At 46.2% G+C, this 9,282-nt stretch overlaps 1 pseudogene; it reads right to left on the bottom strand.

The window, feature by feature from the left end:
* Positions 1 to 964: 964 nt before the first annotated feature.
* On the bottom strand, positions 965 to 4,059 carry LOC114237049 (ADP-ribosylation factor 1-like; annotated as a pseudogene).
* Positions 4,060 to 9,282: the final 5,223 nt, after the last annotated feature.

Below are 9,282 nucleotides of genomic sequence, written 5' to 3'. Positions count from 1 at the left end.
TCCATTAATTAGCCAAGTGTGGACATGTGTTTCAAGCTGTGTGAAAATGTATGGTGTGCTTGGGGCAGGTGGTGAGCTTCCTGTCCCAGAAGGTCTGCAAGCAGAGGGAAAGGGACCTCTAGCCTTCCTACAGAGAGACTTAAGTCCCTTCTGTCCTCTTCATCTGGCCTCTGGCCGTGGGGATAGGGATGGGATATGCATTTTACTCAGTGGGATAATCCTTAGCGTATGCCTGCCACACAGAGTAAGTGCTCAGCAATTGTCAGCTGCTGTTATGAACTATTCTATTTGAGTTTAGTGCACCCATCTTCTTGCAGAGAGAAAGGGAGGCAAAGGGTTCTTCCCCTTCGCCAGCTGCACCCGTGCACAGCTGGCTGTAGACAGGAGAGCCCGGCTGGCAGCTGTCCCCGCAGATAGGAGCAAGGGTATGTGATTTCCTGAGCAGTCACTTCAATCCTGATGTTCCTTCAATAGTCCTTGTCAAATTGCCATGGCTCTCCCCAGAGGCTTTCATGACTATGGAAAATAAATAGCCATTATCTGACCTCCAGGGGAATGGAGATGTTTGCAGAATTCCAGGAAAGGCAGTTATAAAACCGAGTAGAGCAAATCCACCCTTTCGATATTTGCAAACCCCAATGCAAAACTAAGGTATGGAGTCCTGGCTACTGCCAAAGAAATCACAAAATAAATGTAGTCACCACTCAAAGTCTTCTTCACTTATTTTGATGTGCATGAGTACATCTGGCTTCTGGTAGCCAAGGAAACAGAGAGAGAGAGAGAGAGAGAGGGAGGGAGGAAAATAACTATAAAAATATGTGAAGACTGGTGTCTTTTGCCCTGGCGTAGGGGAGAAAGGAGCTGGTCAAGCAAAGGACTTAATTTTTAAGTTAATACTTTATCATAAAAACTTGGCATTATTGATTACAAGAAGTTTTTTTTAAATAGTTGAGATTTTATTCTAATAGCTATAATTACAGTGCTTGTTTGTCGAAATGAAAACTGAAAACAAGTATACAAAACAGTTGATTACTAATTGTGTATTGAAAGCAGTAAGAGGTTCCACGACACCAAATAAACCAGTTCTGAGGTTTTCCCCAAGATAAAGTTTAACAGCTCCAGCTTCTTCAGTGTTTATCAAAATACAAAAGAAAACAGTGGAGCTTATCATTTTTCGATGGCAAATCTGACCCTTGTAGGCTGAGGGAGTGAAAGCACATGTAGACAGGGGCTCCGAGGGGCTAGGGCTCAAGGATGACCACCCGCGCTCCCGCTGGTGAGACCCCAGAGAGCCCAGAGCAGGCAAGCAAGGGGACTGCAAGGTTCCCGCTCAAACCAGAGAATCCCAACCAAAGTGCCCATGCTGACCCCAGAAAAGGCTGGGCTTCCTCCAAGGGGTCTGAGAGCAGTGGCTGCAGCCTCCAGCCCATCTCCTGGGCGGCCATGTAAGCACAGAAACAAACACAGATGCTATGGGGTGTGGGATGACTCAAGACAGCAAATCACAGGGACCCTGTTGTGACCATGCAGAATGGGTCATGGCTGGTTCTATCCCGTTTCACGTTCCCAACAGGAAACAGATCACTGGTGGACCGGACTCAGGCCATTACTGCAGAACCTACGCTAGGCACATTTCTCCCTTCTGTGTGTTCAAGTTTTCTCCTTATCTTGTACTTGTAACTATTTTTAAAAATGCACTGAGTTTGGGTTAAAAACCAACCACCAAAATGGATTTCAACACTGATCTAAAGCCCAGGGGAGAAGCATCGGGCTTGTCTGACACAGTGACTCCTGGATGACCCGTGTGCCTAAAATCCCTTCTCAGTACTAAACAGTGGGTTGATTTTCTTTTGACAATAAAAAAAGCTGAGTAATATTGCATAGGAGTACCAGAAACTGCCTCATTGGAAACAAAAACTATTTACATTAGATAAAAACCCAGTTGCAGGCTGCGTCTGCACATTTACAGCATGGTGAAGCACACTGTGACCGACCATGGAGACAGCTCCTGGCACTCACACCCCAGGGGCACGTTTGCCACATGAGAGTAAAGCGAGGGTAGAAGGAGGGAGTGAGAGGGGAGGAGAGAGGAGTACAGCTCACTTCTGGTTCCGGGGCTGATTGGACAGCCCGTCCCCGCTGGTGGCACAGGTGGCCTGAACGTACCAGTTCCTGTGGCGCAGGGAGTGCAGCCCCAGCTTGTCCGTGATGTCGGCTGCATTCACGGCATTGGGGAGGTCCTGTTTGTTAGCACACACGAGCAGAAGGGCGTCCCTGAGCTCGTCTTCTGCCAGCACCCTCATAAGCTCCTCTCGGGCCTCATTCACACGCTCTCTGTCCTTGCTGTCAACCACGAAGATGAGAGCTTGTTGTTCTCTGGAAGTAGTGGCGCCACGGAGGCCGGATCGTGTCCTGGCCGCCCACACAGTGAAGCTGATGTGCTTGTATTCCACAGTCTCCACGTTGAAGCCTGTAGTGGGAACGGTGGTCACGATTTCACCCAGCTTCAGTTTGTACAGGGTGGTGGTCTTTCCCGCAGCATCTAGGCCCACCATGGGAATGCTCATTTCTTTTTTGCTAGAAAGGCCCTTGAAGAGGTTTGCAAAGATAAGCCCCGCACTGTAGACCCGTGGGAGCGACACTGGCCAGAGAAGCCCTGGGTGGCCGCAGCGCAGCTGCTGCTCAGAGGTAGCTGCTGGTTTCGCTCTACGAGACGTTTTAAAATGTTTCACTGCCGTCCAGAGACCACGTGAGGATGAAAATGTCCTTCCTTTTCTTATGTAATGTGAAAAAGAGAAACCTTTCTTTACCCTAAAAACACTTGGTGTACCTGGCAAAAAAGCGGTTTCAAATAAAAGTTCCGTAAAAGGCCCCAGAGATAGAGCCCTGGGCCAGGTCGGAGCCCTGCCCTGGTCCTAGCTCAGCGGCCAAGGGATCCTAGGAGTGTCATCCTGTTTCCATCAGCTGTGAGACTAGGGTGGGAACAATTGCCCCTCAATGATCTAAGCCAGGATTGTTGTGAAGATCACCTGAGATGATAGGAAAGCCCTGCCCAGCCAGGCTTCATGAGAAAGGAGCCATGTCCAAACCCAGCGGCCCCCAAGGGGGCACCGTGATCACAATGCTGCAAAACTGGATTGAAAACCTGTCACAGCCAGACCACCTTCCCTCAGGTAAGCTCCATCCACTTCTCAAATGACCAAGCTGTCGCCACCCTGCCTGGGAAGGATCAGGAAGGGAAATGAGAAGGGGAGAGATGTTTTTCTTCATTCTGTCTCTCCCATCCTGAGAAAAGCTTCAAGCCAGGAGGGGATGGAGGAGCCCACCATCCCTCCCCCCTACTCACCCCCATGGGTCTTGGCTCCCCTTTCGCATGGGGTGGACGGCCCCAGGAATCCCAGGCTGAAGTTGATTGGCAGCCCCTCAGCCCTGGCTTTGCCCACACTCCGCTATTTTGATCCAGAGGCCATGGCTGTGGCTCTGCCCCTCTCAACAGCCATGGGTTCTTCTAGGCCACAACATCGCGGAGCTGGTGACAGGCAGGGCAAAGGAAGCCCACACTCCTTCAGGGAACTCTTTTGTGCAAAGGGGGAAACAGAGGCCCTGAGGTGGGCAGGCCAGGTGGCAGCGGAGATCAGATGAGGACAGAGCACTGGCCCAGGTGTCAAAAGACCTGGGCTTGTATCCCAGCCTCATCCCGTGCCATCTTCCTTGTCTGGGCCTCAATTTGCCATGTCTCTGAAAGAGATCGTGGTCTCTGGCCTGCGTAACACATAAGGTGGGTCTGGGGTCTGATCTGACGAGGGAGGTTGCTTTCGGACTTCCAGCGGACCCCGCTGGCTTGGAAGGAGCCAAAGTACTCTAAGTTGCTGTTCCTTTCATTTGTGGCGTTACCCACCTCTGAAGTAACACAGGCCTACTTTGCTCCCTAGGGCCCTGCGGCGGAGCTGGTGGCAGCACCATGAGTGCTGGACAAATTCACATACTCTGGCAACTGATGGCCACCACACTACTGGAGGAAGCATGTTTGTTGGGGTGCTTTTTTTTTTTTTTAATTTATTTATTTATTTATTTATTTTTGGCTGTGTTGGGTCTTCCTTTCTGTGCGAGGGCTTTCTCTAGTTGTGGCGAGCGGGGGCCACTCTTCATCGCGGTGCGCGGGCCTCTCACTATCGCGGCCTCTCTTGTTGCGGAGCACAGGCTCCAGACGCACAGGCTCAGTAGTTGTGGCTCACGGGCCTAGTTGCTCCGCAGCATGTGGGATCTTCCCAGACCAGGGCTCGAACCCGTGTCCCCTGCATTGGCAGGCAGATTCTTAACCATTGCGCCACCAGGGAAGCCCCTGTTGGGGTGCTTTTAAAAGAATATTATCTATAATTGACACCAATTACAATTTTGCATCCAACCCCAATGTGTGTGTTTTTCCCTACACTAAGCAATTCTCCAACTGGGTGTCCTACATTCTAACTCAATGCTGACACTACCTACTTGGAGATAGTGTCAGATTCCACAGGTTAAGGGCTGAGTCCCCCCATGACTGACCCCCACCCTCCAAATTCAGAAGCCAACCACAAGTTCAGGTTGTTACCTGTGCTTCTGACCAATCAGAGGTTCCAGTGACCCCCCTCCTAATTTGCTAGAGCAGCTCACAGAACCCAGAAGAACATTTTACTTCCTAGATTACCAGTTAACTATAAAAGGATATAACTCAGGAACAGCCAGATGGAAGAGATGCACAGGGCAAAGTATGGAGAAAGGGCAGGGAGCTTCCATGTTCTCGCCAAGTGAGTTACTCTCCCCAGATCTCCTTCCACGTGCTCACTGACCCGGAAGCTCTCGGAACCCTGTTCTTTCAGGTTTTTGTGGAAGCTTCCTCAAATAGGTGTGATTGATTAAATCATTGGCCACTGATGACTGAACTCAATCTCTAGCCCCTTTCCCTGCATGGGAGATGGGGTGGGGGGCTGGGAGGGCCATAAGTTCCAACCCTCTAATCACTGGGTTGGCTCCACTGGCATCCTTAGGGGCTTTCCAAAAATCACCTTATTTAACATAACAAAAGAGACCTCTATTACTCTCTGTACAGGAAATTCCAAGGGCTTTAGGAGCTCTGTTCCAGGAACAGGGACAAAGACCATATATATATATTTCTTATTGTAAATCACAATATTACATTATCTTATAAGAAGGGTGCATCTAAATCCCGTCCTTTCATTGCAAGTAATATAGGAACAATGTTCTGGACTTCTTGCTCCATCTGAGGTGCCAAGTGCCATGATAGGGTCTTCCCCAGTGCAGGCTACAATACAAAGCATCTTTCCTGCAGTAGCTTCCAAAGGGAAAACCTCATCAAAAGCCCAGTATTTTAGTATTTTTTGGTTGAAAAGTGCATGCAGACAATGGAGTGTCAGACCCAGGAGAGAGGAGAGGGAAAAATGGAGAGAAGTTGAGAGTGAGAAGGCAATACTTGAGAATCAGCTGCTTACTAGGGTTTTTGCACATACAGCCTTTAACGTCCAGCCCTGTGCATAAGGGCTGGGAGTCCCTCGGGCAGAGGGGGACAGGAATGCGATGGGTTCTGGCCACAAGGCAGATTAAGCAATATCTGAGGGGAGTTGCTGGTAGACTGAGGTCCAGACAGTAGTGCAGGGAAAATGAAAAGAAAAGGAGTGACAGGGACTGACATTAACTGAGCACCTACTATGAGGAACAAGGCTGAACTAGAAAGAAAAAAGAAAATACATTAAATGATAGGCTGGGGAGAGTTCACTGCAGCAGGTGACTGTCTGCTACACCCCTCATCTTCATCATCCTCAACAGCCAATCACTAAGGACACCATCGGCCACGCCCTGGGGCTGGGATTGCCATCATGGGGCTCCATCTACTTGGGGAGGTAAGATCTAAAGAAATGACAAGTAAGCCACAGTCGCATATGCTGTCAAGTGAGTAGACGTCAACCAGAAAGTGTCAGGGACCAAGGGAGGGACCACAATGCCCTGGGTTGGATGAGGTTCCCAGGGAGAAATGCTGGATAGCACGTGAGTGGAGAGGGACAAATTGGTGTGGACAAGGCACAGCAAAAAGAACACAGGTGGTGTGCTCAAGGGATTGTGACCAGCAGTTTATTATTCTTTTTCTATCACTTCGTATTTTGGGGCCCTTTCACATACATCACCTCAGGAAATGACTCTGTTGTCCTTCACAAACGCAGCTCCCTGGACCAGATGGCCTTCTGTTCCAGTGAGTTCAGTGGGATTAAACGAACTCCTACTATGTGTAAATCATTGTTAAGTATTGCAGGGTACATAGAAAAGTGTAAAATATAGCCCCTGCCCTCAAGGACAGAAAGGATTTTCCTTCCATCAAACGGCCAGGGAAGGAGATTCTGGGTTAACTCTGCAGCAGTGAAGTATTCATCTGACAAAAGGCAGCAGGCTCTGGGCAGCGTGGACGAGCCTAAGGAAAACTGGATTTGCCATCTATCAAGATGCTCCATTTGGGGGTTGTCCAAAAGGTATTCTGGTGACTCTGCAGTTTCCTCCTCAGAACTGGTTACCAGGCTCAATCAGTCTGCGTCCTTCACATTCTTCCCACTATATTACTTCATAAGCACAGAAGCCTGTCCGCAGCCAAACACCAGGTTCAGAATCAAAAGCTAAAGTAACTGCAGATGTACCTATAACTCATCCATGTCTAGACCACTGAATAACACCCCAATCAATGAGCAGTCTCAGACTCTGCAATTAATCCTGGAAAGGACAAGACATCAGGACAAGAAAGAAAGAACCAAAATAAGACAATGCATGCAAGTAACTTCTAAATCAGTCAACCTTGGGCAAAGGGAGGTCTGGAAATTTTCACTCTGCCTGAGAGAAACAAAGCAACCTCATCCTGGCCCTTTAAGCGCCAGTTAGGACTGAGTGAGAGAAAGCACAGTTGAGCATCATCTGAGACAAACTGAAATACAAACTTATCTTGGGCATCCTCAGTCTGATGATGTGGCTACTACCATGATGGAGCAGTCCATGGAGAAGTTTCAGGAACTTTCCAAGTTGGGTGGGCAGAGTTGCCACTTATATGACAGAATTGGCAGATGCCTGTCAGTCACTTCTCAGAAAGTGAGTGGGAGGAATATTAAGCAAAGAACTAGCTACATGGATCAGCCAGAGGGCCTATGACTGAAGATTCTGGGTGGCCGGCACTCACAGAGGCATATTTGACCTCCTGCTTCCTCAGATGACTGAAGATTAAATACATGGTGAGAAGGGGATCTCTGGAACCTTGAGGTTCTGCACTCTGAATTTTTAGCTGGAAAACCTCTTTTCAAGGCAAATACATAGCAAAGGACATTTGGAAGTATTTCGAAGAACGAATTCACATGCACTAACTTTGTAACAGAGGAAGCTGCAGATCTCACTTCAAGACAGCTGAAGCAGAATCCTCGCTGCAGGCGAAGTCTAGAGCAAGGGACTATACACCCTGGATCAAAGCAGAGTCTTCAAAACTACCAAGTCTCCCATCTACCCCCCTCCACACAGCCCCCCACCAAAAAAGCAAAGAAACAGCCAGCACACAATCTTAAGACTCTTTATTTAAAATAAGTATCTCTGAGTCAGGCTGCTGTATAACCAAGCAGGAAAATCTACTGAAACTTGACAGTTTTGATCAATGGCCTTCAGTCTTGGATGTTAATGAAATGTTTGTTATTGTTGTTGTTTTTTAACCAAGCGGTCTGTAACTCCACTTTCACGTTTAATTCAGAAAACTCCATTTCACGAAACATCAGGCTCTGAAGTGAAGAAATGAGCATGATTCTCCTTGCATTAATACTCCTGAGGCAAGCGTTAAGAAGATGCCCAGATAACCCATGGTGAGGTGTCCCAGAGGAGGACACCATACAAGCAATCTGGTTGTTGAGAAAGTGGATGATTCATCTTATTACTTTTTTAAAGAACTGTGCAGTGTGTGTACTTTTAAACTGTATTGTAAATCACACATTAATTTGTTCCACAGGGCTTCCCAGGTGGCGCAGTGGTTGAGAATCTGCCTGCTAATGCAGGGGACACGGGTTCGAGCCCTGGTCTGGGAAGATCCCACATGCCGCGGAGCAACTGGGCCCGTGAGCCACAACTACTGAGCCTGCGCGTCTGGAACCTGTGCTCCGCAACAAGAGAGGCCGCGATAGTGAGAGGCCCGTGCACCGCGATGAAGAGTGGCCCCCGCTTGCCACAACTAGAGAAAGCCCTCGCACAGAAACGAAGACCCAACACAGCCAAAAATAAATAAATAAATAAAGTAATTAATAAAAAAAAAAAAAAAAAAAATTTGTTCCACATAGGAACGCCTGCACTGAGAATCATTACACTTTTTCAGGTCAACATTCTTTAAACATTATTTTAGCTTGTTTTATGTTATTAACTAGCTAATTATTATTATTGCAAATGACCTTATATTCTCTTTCTTAAAGGTATGAAGTGAGCGGATACTGGCCAAATAATTTATACACATAGGTATTTGGCTATGTTTGTATCAATTAACATAAAAACCATAAAATATACCCATTTTAAAATCATATCTTATAAACCTTTAGAAATAAATGTTACATAAAAAATAATTTACTCCTGTGCCTACCTTCTTTATAGGTAAGAAGACAGACCAAATTTACATTTTCTTTGTCCTTTTTCTTTAAAAGTATATACTTATTTATTACATTGCCTGCAGAATTACATTTTCTCTTGTCTCTTTTCACTGACAAAACTGATAGGGGTTCTGGCACACTATCCAGCTCAGAAATATTCTTGAGTAATAAAGTGAAGACAATATTGAATACGAATTCACCAAAACTGCCTCTGTGATTTAGTTCAATGCAAATCTTTTATGTATGCAGATTATATAATCCGATTTGCTATTTTTCTTTTGCATCTTTAAGCTTTCTAAATAATTTCAAAAGTAAACTATCAGACATAAGATAATTTTTTGCAAAATTATATTCACAAATAACCATATGCTGAAAGTTATATATTAAAGAGTGACTTTTTAAATGAAAATGAAACTAGTATGTGGATTTTTAAATATGCATAAAAAAAGGAGTTTTAATGGGCAAAAATTAGCAGCTTAAATAGTAATGGGATGAACAATTAATTTTGAGGTTTAAGTTTTGTTTTCCTTGGGATTCTTATTATATAGTTGTATCTTAAATATAGATTTAAGAAATTTAGAAAACATATGATATCATTATATGATAAAGTATATGGAGAAATGCAAAATTGTCATTGTAAACG

Source organism: Balaenoptera acutorostrata, chromosome 7 (genome assembly GCF_949987535.1).
Source record: "Balaenoptera acutorostrata chromosome 7, mBalAcu1.1, whole genome shotgun sequence".
NCBI lineage: Eukaryota > Metazoa > Chordata > Mammalia > Artiodactyla > Balaenopteridae > Balaenoptera > Balaenoptera acutorostrata.
Note: the sequence above shows the minus strand (reverse complement) of the source record. Positions and strands in the feature narration are given on the sequence as shown.